General features: G+C 40.6%; 1 protein-coding gene and 1 long non-coding RNA gene across 4 annotated transcripts in view; one reads left to right on the plus strand and one right to left on the minus strand.

Moving 5' to 3' along the window:
- toy (paired box 6 protein twin of eyeless) overlaps positions 1-1358 on the minus strand; it is a 34739-nt gene extending 33381 nt beyond the window's left edge. Inside the window, exon 1 of one of the 3 annotated variants that reach the window (XM_029305644.2) lies at positions 330-1358. The gene's annotated coding sequence lies outside the window, so the exon portion shown is untranslated. The remainder of the gene's footprint in view (positions 1-329) is intronic. The other 2 variants (XM_029305645.2, XM_029305643.2) reach the window with 2 other exon arrangements.
- Positions 1302-10921, plus strand: LOC114933161 (uncharacterized). Its single transcript, XR_014924984.1, has 2 exons — positions 1302-1768; positions 6087-10921. It is a non-coding gene; the product is annotated as an uncharacterized LOC114933161 (long non-coding RNA).
- The last annotated feature ends 1641 nt before the right edge of the window (positions 10922-12562 follow it).

Raw genomic sequence — 12562 nt, forward strand, 5'->3', positions numbered from 1 at the left:
TGGCTGAAGAAGCACAAACGTCCCGTATTAAATTGTATATAAGTGACAAAAGGACTATTAATTTTTACCATCCTAACTTTCGCAGCTCGTATTAGCCGTTGTTTATAGTGTTTATTTTAAAATTTAACCAGCCTTTTGATTATATCGTTCGGTTATATATAAATCAATTAGTTGACCGATATAAGCTTTTGTTCTGAATTTTTGTAGCCGCGCGTAGAAAAGTCTGCGACTGCAAAGAAGAATCTTAAACTAGAGCGCAGAGTCGGTATAAAATGAAGTTGAGAAATCCGGACGAACTTTTAATCGCAAACTGCGAATGCGAAACGTACCGTGTCGAGAATGGCCGTGGTCAGGCCGGATCCAGCCACCAGCTGAAAGCACAATCCGCGACGACGTTGCTCCACTCACAGTATTGTCCCGGCGCGACTCCCGTGAACCGGAGCCCTCGCGGCCCTCCTTGGCTTGCCGCGCCGATGGGGCCTTCTCTCGAGGAAAGGAATCAGCTGCCGACGAATGGATATGCCGCGACTTAACTTCTGATCTCACTGACACACTAGAATTGCACAGTTTAACGAGAGTGCATCGACGCTCGCCGCACGTAGGTGAATCCACACTGTTGACTCGACGCGATTAAACGCGGATTGTTGCCGGTGTCAATTATATGCGAATGCGGCACGATGACAGATCCGAGAGACCCAGCGGGACCCAGGTTCTCAAGAGGTCGCGGATGGGCAGGGTACGATATAAATGTACTCACTCGGAGGATTATTTGTCAGGCGCGAGGAGCCCCCGCGTTTACAAAAGGAGCAAGAAGTATCCAGGAGTAGCTGTCTCGGCGATAATGCTTTCCGGGTACGGAGCGTGAAGAAGCGCGGCTCTTCTCTCCAGGCGGTTTATCGGAGTTTATCGCGCCTGGCTGGCTGCGGATGAGATGCTGCTAGCCGGAGTGCAGTTGAACGCGCGGCGTCGGTGGAGAGGAAAGAAGCACGTGCCCGACTCCCAAAACAGGGGTGCAGTGACGCGTCGCTGCTGCGGTGCGCGGCGCCCGATTGACCACCAGAGTCTGCCTTCCCGCATGCGGAGATCCCTGCCGCACGATTTCGGCACCCCCACCCCTAAGCAAGCGTTCCCTCGTACAGACACACACACCGTCTCCCTTCGGACGGTGTTGTCCCTGTTCTCTCCCCTGCCACGCCACACGTCGTCTCTGTCCCTCATCCTTTCTCCTTCCTTTCCCTGTTTCACGCTCCCTCTCTCTCTCTCTCTCTCTCTCCCTCGTCCTCGACGAGCGAAGTGTCGACCAGGCAGTTGCCTTGCCTCCGGGCAACGTGGCCCCTGACGAGGCTTCTCGACCAGGACCAGCTCTGGTATATCTGGGTGGAGCCAGATCTGAATGGCGTGGCCGCGGCTAGTCGCGCTCGCCGATAGTGGGGATAAACTACAATCGTGCCGCGCAGCTCGGCGTCGCGCAACTCCGTGCGGCGCCTTTGACGCGGCCCGATCGGCGCGATCTGACATTCTACCGGAGGCGGCGCCTGTCATGGGCGGTTCCCCTGCTCTGGATCGGGGAAACCCCGACGACGCCATTGTTTTCGGCGCGGGATGCCGCGGAACGCAGCGCGTGCGAGCTTCACGCCGACGCCCGGCGTCGCGACGCCACTCTCGCACGCAACGCCGTCGTCGGCCGTCGCCCGTCGCCGTCACCGTCGTCCGTCTCTTTCCCTGTCTACCGCCAACATTGACTCGCTCCACTCGGATTTTTCGCGAGGTAAGTCTGTTTGTTGTGTGCACGCGTGAATGTGTGACGATAATTACGCTGTACTACTCGAGTCTTCCGAAAATTTCTTCTTTTCTCCGCGCGTGCGATTCCGATTTCTTCGCCTCCGATTTCTTTGCTCCGAATTTTTTGATTAGGGTGACAGGTTCTAATGCTATGCGGTAGGATAATTGAGACATTTGCTCCGAAATTTTTAACTCATTTTTGTCTAATATTAGGGTGTATCGAGTAGCGTAAGTCAATATATAACAATGTACGTTTATTATATCGACTTAAATTTTGACGTTTATCGAATTTTTTTTCGGATGCTTGATTGTATTTAATCTTATAAGTACTATATAAGTTGTCAAATTCATGAAGAAAATTTCGATCATTTTCTTTAACAATTAAGATTTACGTGAAATAAACTTTTAGTCGGATAGATTATTCTCACAGTTGATCAATTTATTTCGTTGCGATTATAAATACATAATATGAATGGATTTTATGTGAATTTGTTGATTTTTTGTTGAATTTTCTTCATGATCTTACCGATTCATACGTATTTTGAATATAAGGTGGCTAAGAATAGTTTGACGTGGACGAACGTCGAGTTTGACATTCTAATGCCATTTTCACGCATAGCTTCCATCATGCAATCATCGTCCAAATCCACCCTCCGATTTATCTGCCTTCGGCAATTCATCCGATTTTTTTTACTTCCGTTTCTGTCTGTATATGCAATCGCATATATGCGTGAGCGCATTGTGTCGGTACATGGGACTTTATCCAACCCTCTTCTCGCACCCTCTTCCTCTCACCTCTTTATTTTATCTCTCACATTTTCTCCGTCCATACATAAGTGGGTTGACATAAGAGAAACGCGGTGGGATTCCGCTAAAAGAACCCGCTCTAATGAGAGATAATGGCAGCCGCGAGTAAAAACCGGCGTTTGCTCTTTCTTTGAGAATTAGCGAGCGCTTTAAAACGATTACCTCGCATACAAAGCAAGTCGTACGAAACAGTCGCGCAGAAACTAAAACTAAAATGCATTTTTGTAATATATATCTATAATAAAGCTGATGTTAAGTTGAAATGTTTACTTTTTTAATTTATTTTATAGTGCTTATTTTTTTGTATCTACTATACATGTGTATATGTGTGTGTAATTTACGATACTATATATAATATTTGTAGTACAAAATACATTAAATAATAAAAAAAGAATGATTTATTGTGCTTATATATTATCTCTGAAAATGTAAGACTTGGAATACATTACAATAAAAACGTAATCATTGTCATCCTAAAAAAAACGTATCCATTAATTTGTGAGTGATAGAAGAATAATTTTTATAAGCGATTAAAGAGACCTCTTAAAGAATCTACGATTCTTTTTATCTGTTGCTGAAAGGATCGATGCAAGTGCTAGATTATGAAAAAAGAAGGAGAGCAACCCTTTCGCTTAAAATAAATACCGTAAGAGAGATTTTCCTTTGCCCGGTCGAACGGAACAGGTGGGTCCAATTAGGCGCCAATTATCTGCGTATCTAACCCTTTCTCGCAATCGGCGCGATTAACGACGCGCTCGGGGGAAATAACGCAATAAAAAAAAAAAAAAAAATGCAATGTGTATATAGATACAATGCGAGTCGTCGAGAAAGTTACATACAGTCGACGCGCAAATTATTTCGATCATTCGTCGCGGTATGTATAAAACCCCGTCGCACGCGAAAAAAAACCTCGTCGACTACCAATTATTTTTATATTCGAAAAGCGCACATGTATATGCTTGCCGATTGTTCGTACCAATCATAACTTCACATTGCTAGTATTATACGACGGGAAATTGATTTTACAATACGATTTTATCCCTCACGTTGTTCCCTGCCATTAGTAATGTGCGAGTGGAAATAAAAAAACTGCATCAGCCTGATATAATCGTCGATAAAAATATTTGACACATCTGTATTAAAATAAATTGAAGTTTGTAGGAAACAAAAGTATATATAGAAAAAATGTATATAAGATCTTATACATTTTCAATCACATTTCTTTTAATATTCTAAATTTCTTTTAATTATTTTCTATTTTTCAAGAGATCTCGAATTTCCGTTCACATGTATGGACGCAATAAAAAAGTGAGAAGAAGAATCAAGAGTTAACTAAACGTTGTAGGATCCACCAGAGTTGCGTTCATTTGTATATCAAGCAGTAATTTTCAGATTAATTAAAGCGAATATTCGCGTCATTTTATCACGAATATATATATATATACGCAAGGACAATACGTAGTCGAAGAGTACCTAATTATCAGGCAAGGTGATCTCGCTATCCTCGCGACACTAAATACGTGTATCCGACCGAGTATGCAATTAATCAGCCAGGCGTGATTAATCGAAGCCGGAGCACGAGAATCGATGTCGTGCGCGGAACGTTAAACGAAAGTTCCGTCCCGTCTGGCCTTCGAAACAACCGATAGAGATGACTATAGTTAACGAGGGATGACAACATAACCGATTCGGCGAAAACTTGCAAAATAAAAATGCACAAACGAAATAGTCGAATGATAGACGGATTAACACGGAAAAGATAAGATTTGAAATTTTTAAAGCGCAATATATGCCTGAATGATTTAGCGCAAAAAAATGTTCTTATATTTATTAGTCAATTTTTGACTTTCTGTGTGGCTATACTTTGAATTTGAAAGTGACTTAAATCGAATTTTGAAGGTTTTAATTATACATTTTGGAGCTGAATTACATCTTTTACTTCTACCTATAGAGTATAAGATATTAAAAATATATATTTTATTTTAATTTTTCTCGTTATATTTAAAAAATTGACTTACGTAAGATTTATCTGTAAAATAAATACAGAGATATCATCACATTCCAAGAAGCGCATCTATCGCACTTTTTCTAATCGGATTCGCAGAGTTGCAAGAATGATGAGGAGATATATATATACTATGCGAGAACCATCAGGATAATAACGTCTTTATGTTGCCACAGTCACGCTAACATTCCCTGCAGCTAGTGTAGGTAGTCTTTGGTTGATAGCCATGAAACACGGGGCAGCAAGTTGCTGTCAAAGTTCGGTAGCGTATCTTTCGATACGGTTTTCGTGTATCTTTCGGCTTTGGCCACCGCGTACAATTGGATTTATCAAGTCGGAATCGAAACGCGACAAATCCCATGCATACAACATTGACATTTCGGATAATCGCTATCGTACAAAACTAACAATAAGTTAATTATAATCTATATAGTTTCTTTCTTTATTCATATACAATTGTTTAACCGTGTCTAAATAAGTCGTGCAAAATATTGAATATATTTTCTCTCTCTCTCTATTCTAGTTGTATAATATGACTGTAAATTTCTATATTGTTTTTTTGCCAATTTTTCGCAGTATCGTTCGCAAATTCATACACGCGGGACTTTATATAATTCTCTGCCTATCATTGTATCGAATATTGTACAAAACAACTAGCGCTTAGCGGTATTTTTAATCGAACCGATTTCATATACGCAACAGTGTTATTCGAACGTTTAACACGAACAAAATACTATCGAGGCCGCATTGTTGGCAGCATTTTCATCCGAAGCATTTACAATTCCTCTTTATTGCCTTTCGGCTTATCCGGATTGCGCCTCGCGCATTTACGAGTTGTATTTCATCCTGATAATCGCCATTAAGTTAACGAACTGCAATACGGGCATTTGAACGCATGGAACACGCGGATTAACGTACATTAATAAAATTATCCGTGTGAACAATGGATTATGCGCTCGCGGGCTTTAAATGTGTCGTTTCACGACAAAAAGAGATCGGCGCAATGTGATTATCGGAACAAAAAAAATTACGCGGGACAAAGATACGCCGCCGAGAATAATAATTACAATTTGCCGGTAATTGATTTAGCCATGTACGTATAATAACAACAGCGGTAACAATCGAGCAATTTACTACAAACGCGATATCTGCTTTTACCTCGTTTAAAAAAAATCTCTATATATATATATATATATATAATGATACAAATATATAAATAATACGCGAGTTATATATGAAGCGAAACATTTCGTATAAACAAACAATAGCGTGTGACAGGATATATATTTGAATATACATCAGTGATGTCAATCGACTATTCATGTACGATAACGAGTATATAAAAAGCCCCTCTCTCTCTCGATATCGGCCTTCTTTAAACGCCAATTTTGCCGAATAGTTACCCTATCGGATTACTTTTCGCGATCGCCCTTCTCCGAGGTCTATACACAGGGCGGCGTTATAGGTGAATTTTGTTATTCTCTGATTTCAGGCTTCGCGGCGCCGGTGCATCTCGGCAAGTGCATCTTCTCTTTGCGGCAAACCGGGGCGCCCGACATCGCGGTGTAATCAGACACCGGTGCGCGAGAAGAAGGAGGAAGGGATGAAAGCAGAGAGACGTAAATGTAATTGGAAACATCCGAGAGGGAGATTTGCCTCGTCTGTTTCCATTCTTCCCCTTCGAATGCATGCCGCCGCTTTTTCTCGCGTTCATCCGCAAACTTTCGCGAGGTATGATCAATTTACGAGAATACACATGTTTTCGGAACAGATTGTCATCTTTCGAAAATTGCCGACGAAATAACGAGTAAAAGGTTCTCTCGCTATACATATAGTAATAAAAATCGATCCGTCAGAGATTGAATTATTGTATCGGCCGTAATTAAAGGGACACGAATATACCGGTTCTATAATTACGCAATTTTTCACAGATATCAATAATACGCCCTTTTTTTACACGACTTGAAAGATATTATTTTTACGCGAGAGTCTCACACACGCATATATAGCACAGGCTTACAAGAGAGAAAAGCGCTTTCTTTGTGACGACGTTTACCATTACGTATACGTGCAGCTTTGTAAATGGCAGGGCGCGCGCGCCACGCATGATCGAGCAGAGCCCGACGATAATGCGCTGCGTGCGGCTCTTCGGCGTAAAGAAGGTGTAAATACCTCCCGATGATTCCTCGTCCAAGGATCGAAGCGGATCGCGCAAAGGGAGCCGACACGGAGGCGGCTCCTTTCTCGTCGATAGGACTTTCAATGGAGAGTTTTTCTCATAGAGAGCCATTCTCGCGTCTCCCTTTTCCCGTCCCTCTTCGCGTCGAGGTACGCGTGTGCACGGAAAAGGATAAAAAAGACGAGATCTCAAAAGGTACGCGGAGCACCGCCTCTGATGAATGCCGCAACCAGTTGGCCACCATGTTTTCCCTCCGCCGGTGTGTGTACGCCCTACTCTCTCCGAAACATCCCCTGTGCCGCGTCCGACTTCCAACCCCTCGCAAAACCGCGATTGAACCCTTGTACATCCAGCGCGTAATACATATACCGCCATACGTACTGCGGCATAGAGAGGTGATTTTACATACGCTTTGTCAGCGAGGAATAGGTAACTTGTATACAGTTGTCGAGCAATGCGGCAGAAATGTACACTAATCAATTCAATTTGCCGGCAATCATTTTAGAACGAGGAAGAAAAATTATTCATACGCATCGCAAAAGAGGGATGCATATCATATAGAATATATATATAGAATTGGAGAAAAAAAGAGAGAGAAGCCAAAACTCGAAATGAAGATAAATATAGTGGTTAAAATTCTTTAATCTATCATACCTGTTGGATATCAATATTACGTAATTTACAATCATTTTAGAACGAGGAAGAAAAATTATTCATACGCATCGCAAAAGAGGGATGCTTATCATATAGAATATATAGAATTATAGAAAAAAAGCCAAAACTCGAAATGAAGATAAATATAGTGGTTAAAATTCTTTAATCTATCATACCTGTTGGATATCAATATTACGTTATCGTCTCCAGTTTTGGAACGCGCAAAGATTCCTTGCAAAAGAGCGCTCCTCGGTTTTATTGCTTCGTAATAGCGGATCGGACGCATACAAAGTGCACGATGGGGAGAGAAGAAAAGGCAAAGATGAAGGAAGGAAAGCGAAGAAGAAGATAGTGAAAAAAAAAAAAAAAACGACACGGGCAAAGAGCGTGGAAGAGAAAGCCGGCCGATAAACAAACTGTGCCGAGGATCGCGGCACTTTAATCTTCCTTTAGAGGCATCGGCCGCTCTTTGCGGCGTTGAATGAAAAGAGAGCAGGAAGTGGGGGAAGGGGGAATCCGACCCCACCCTCTTCCCCGGTGCACTCGACCCCGCGACTCATTATGGCAACATGCGGTAAGTATGCTCGCGTTTTAAGTCTCTCTTCTACCCTTCGGGCGAGGGCCGCCCCAAACGACACGGTATTAGTTGTACATATATATATATATGTATATGCGCGCCCGTCGCAAAAAGCGATAGTCGTAGAAGGTTACCGCATTACGGCACTGTCGAAACCGGCGGGGCTGAAGGGGGAGGAAGGGAGGGGACAGGGTGGAGGAGCATCCCTTATTTCGCGGCGGGGCTCGTTGCACGGCTCGGCGCATCCGAATAGTCTCACTCCCTTGATCCGGGATTCCAGGTGGTTCCTGGCTCCCCCCCTCTTCCTCCCCCTAGACATACTCTCGAAAATTAGGCATCGTGGATACCGAGCCGATGGTATGCGCTTTACAGCTGCGGCGCGATAGAAAACGGCCAGAAAGCCGCGCGTGTCTGTATCTTTGTCCTTCTGGTCCTCTATCTGGCATTCTCGCCTTTAAGAGAGTATGCGAGATATTTTTTGCACTCTGTAACAAATTAACTGTAGGCACACAGCTTAAAAATGTAACGTGATATCGATTTGATATAATGTGTTTAAGTTGAGTTGAATTTTTATGAAAATTTCGCAAAGTTAGTGGAACAATATTTACATTACTCGAGTTTACCGAAGAACAAATATTAAAGAAGGTATACTCGTTTCGAAACATTGAGCAGTTCGTAAAACGAACTTATACACTTGAAGTCAAACTATCTTTTCGGGTACTACTGAATTTATATAAGAAAAAAAAAATGAAAATTAAATATAAATATGTATTTTCCCACAAACTTTCTTAGCCACTTTGCAGTCGGAATATATTGACGGAAGCCCATAATATATTTCTTAACGAAAACTCGTTGAAACTTGGAATTCTACAGTTTGAGATAAACCGTCTTTTAATAAATGTAGAAAAAAAAAATGTAGAAATTCAAAAAATGACATTTTTTATTAGCTAACGAAACAAAAAAAATCCAACGATCACAATTGGATCACGTAAATGCAAGATGCGAATGTATATATCTTTCCGTTGTGTCTGGCACTACTCGGAGTAATATTTCGCGCGAAGGGCTCTTAAATTTTCAGAGAATGCGACGCAGGTAAGGGAAGAAGAAGAGAGCGCGCATGGGGTACACCGGAGATAATCCCGGTGGTGATGGCGACCAATGCCGACGTGGTGGAACTTACCCCCACTTTTCGTGCTTACCCTCGGGTAAGAAGCAACGATACCGCCGCGCCGGTCTGAAAGGCCGCTGCGAATAACACGCTTACGCGCGATCATCCGACCGCGATTCTCGATGCCCGTGACAGATCGTGCCGCGGCGTCCTTGTGAATATCGCGGGGCTAAAGCTTGCGCTAAAGAGCGAAAAGAGCCCTGGAGGAAGAGGAGGGGCGCTAAGTCTTTCGTGGATGGTCGGGCGCGCGCTTCGTCTCGACGACAATACGGTGTAGATTACTTTTCAGAATAGGCGGCGTGACGTAAACGCGTCCCGGCGGTTTTCCTTCGCGAACAATAGCCCGTGTTTACCAACACAATTTGGCTCGGATTTAGGCGTAAATGCATGTGCGTCTAGATGTATGTGTGTGTGTGTGTATGGGTGCCGAATGAGTATCTCTTCGGAATCTTGTAGAAACGGAATGCTTACATATTTATTAGATTATTCTGACAAACGTTACATTTTTTCATAAAAGGTTGAAATAAAAAGAAACACGAGAATTAGTTGAATTATTGGCATGTGCATATCAGTCAAAATGTTCAACAGACTAAAATAAATTAAATTAATAAAAAGGCACAGTGCTAATATAAACAATGACATGAACCACTTAACTATTAAAATAAGAAACATTGGTTTCGATGCAGTACCGCAAAGTGTTTTCGGCAGACGATTAATTTCATAGTTCTTAAATTCCATAATGCGCATGATTTTGAACATTTATACAAGTATATGTTGATACGAACAATTTACACGTTGTTAAGCGACAAACTGTCAGTCAAATAATTAAAGATGTGATGGTTGGAATTGTATTTTGTCAGTGTAGGAGATACTTCATATTGTCCAACGACAATCTATTACATAGATATATATATATATTAAGATATATATACATAGAATATGAGAAAAGGGTTGACGGAAAATTTTTGTATAATAAAAATCCGGCTTTTTTAATTTCATTGAGGTATTCAGTTATCCTCTTAGAGTTTAACCTTCCGAAAATGCAGTCGTGGTTGAACTGGTTTGGTAGCTGAGAATTATCATACGGTGAATAATATTACTTCACACGCGGCATGATATTAACGCGGACATCTCAAGAAGTTAGAAAAGGGTCGAGCACAGCACGCCACGATCGAGATTGATTTGATCTACCTCCGACAGGGTGCCAGACGAAACGATATGCCTGGATATTGGGGCCTGATGAAGGCTTCTCGAATGTCGTATCGGACAGAAAGCGGGAGAAAAAAGAAGAGAGAAAGAAAATAGAAGGCAAGGAGGGAAAGAGGGAGACACAAGTTGATTGAAATAGAAAGAGAGATTGAGCAGGAGGGATGCATTCCTAGTCAGCTTACCGGGACATCCAGAGCATCAGCTATCGTATACAGTTTCTTACATCCAGAGATGGCGGATTTGTTTCTGCTCCTGCGATATAAGACAGTTTCTTGAAAATCGCGGCTCTTAGTACAAAGGCATCCTTAATAAGAAAGCAACAAGGTATCATCCTCGAAGATTTTTTAAGCTATCAGGATCACGTAACATTGTTATGTATGCCGCTTCGCTTAAAATTGGTAGACATTTAAAACATAATTAATGTATAAATATAATTTGAATTAAATAATTTTAGATCCTTTATATAGAGACATACATATTATTTATACATTATTTGTATATTATATTTTGCGTTAAATAAAGATAACATAATAAATGTTACTATTTTTTTCAGAAGAATATGACAATGAATTTTGACTCGCTTTATTATTACTAAAGATGAGTCGTCGATGCTTTTCATGATTTATGCGTAAGAAGAAGCGACGATCGCGCAAATATTCATTGTCATTATCCTTGTTATTATCCCGACCCGTTAAAACGATCAGCGTAACGCGTCTATAAAACATAGCACTTATCCGAATCCTTAACGGTAGATGGGTGAAAGCACCGATATTTATGGAGTACTGATTACATCGTATAATAGCAAGTCGACTCACTGGGCGCGCTCCCCCAGAATGCATAGATCCCTCTTCCATTACAGAAAGTCAGTCGAGTGTGAAGTATTATCATACAAATATAATCCTCCCTCGCGACTCTCTGCTCGGAGAAATAATATTTGTTCCGATCGTACGACCAATTATCTTAACTTGTGCGATATGTTAACGCGCATACATATGCATATGTATATGTGGGATCCCATATTCTTTCTCTCCTTCGAGTATCGCATATGTATATAGATAAAGAAAATATATTCATACATGGCATTTAGTATAGGATGTATTTCTTTGATCTTTATGCTATTGTAAGAAAATCTGTCTTTATATCTCAACGTTTTGTAATTTATTGTCAATAACAATTGTGCTTTTTTAAATTTTCTGAATTAATTAATAAAGAATATTTTTTATAAATATAAAATTGGAAATACTTTTTAAAATTCTAGATATATTGTTTTGCTATTTTTCTAGCGTTATTGGTCTTACATCTTTTATTTATGAAACGGAAATATTATACTCTGGTATATACTCCGGTCTATATAATCTAAAAAGAAAGAAATGTTTCACGATTGGTTTGGTTTTACCAAATGACATTCCGTTAGATCGCTTATTTCCAATATCGAAGAAATGTCTGATACATGGTGACGCGTAAAAATACAAGGCAAATTGTATAAATGGCAATTCGCGCAAAAATAGAAGAAAAATCTCAGAAACCTCGTATGTTTATTCGAATGTGATGTTAATATGATCATTCTTTTTTTTTTATTCTCCACGGAACAATTGGCTCTCTGATTAGAGTCATCTGCGCGAGACTATCACACATGAAGAAATCGGTCCGACACAATGATTCGTTTTCTCTGCGACTCGACAAGCGAAACCGCCCGTGAGAATCTTCTAAATCAATCTACACGACAGCATTTATCGAGCCACATCCCTCAATCTCACTAGATTTCGGATAGTAACGCATGTCCAAGGCATTAGAAGCAGAATTGATGATCCTGAGATTTCTTTCTGTACGGATATTTGTTTCTGCACTTGTTCGTATAACGGAACATTCATGTGAACTTTGTTCAATGTTCTGCCTGTAATTTCTTCCATCAGTCATTGTTATTGTGTAATAATATATGCGGAGAAGATTAATTAAAACAGTCCAAAAAATACATAAAATTTTTATTATTTTTGATTAAATTAATTGGCGAATATTTATAAAATTTCTGCAAAAATATAAAATTATTGCATGTATCTCTGTATTATTTGAAGACATCAATCTATCGTATTTATTGGTTAAACATTTTTAATTATTTTTATTTCAGAAAATCGCTGTCTATATACATTGAATCAGATACATTAATATTTGATAATTTACTAC

The sequence above is a fragment of the Nylanderia fulva genome, unplaced genomic scaffold (assembly GCF_048542155.1).
Source record: "Nylanderia fulva isolate GAGA-0341 unplaced genomic scaffold, ASM4854215v1 Scaffold29, whole genome shotgun sequence".
Classification (NCBI taxonomy): domain Eukaryota; kingdom Metazoa; phylum Arthropoda; class Insecta; order Hymenoptera; family Formicidae; genus Nylanderia; species Nylanderia fulva.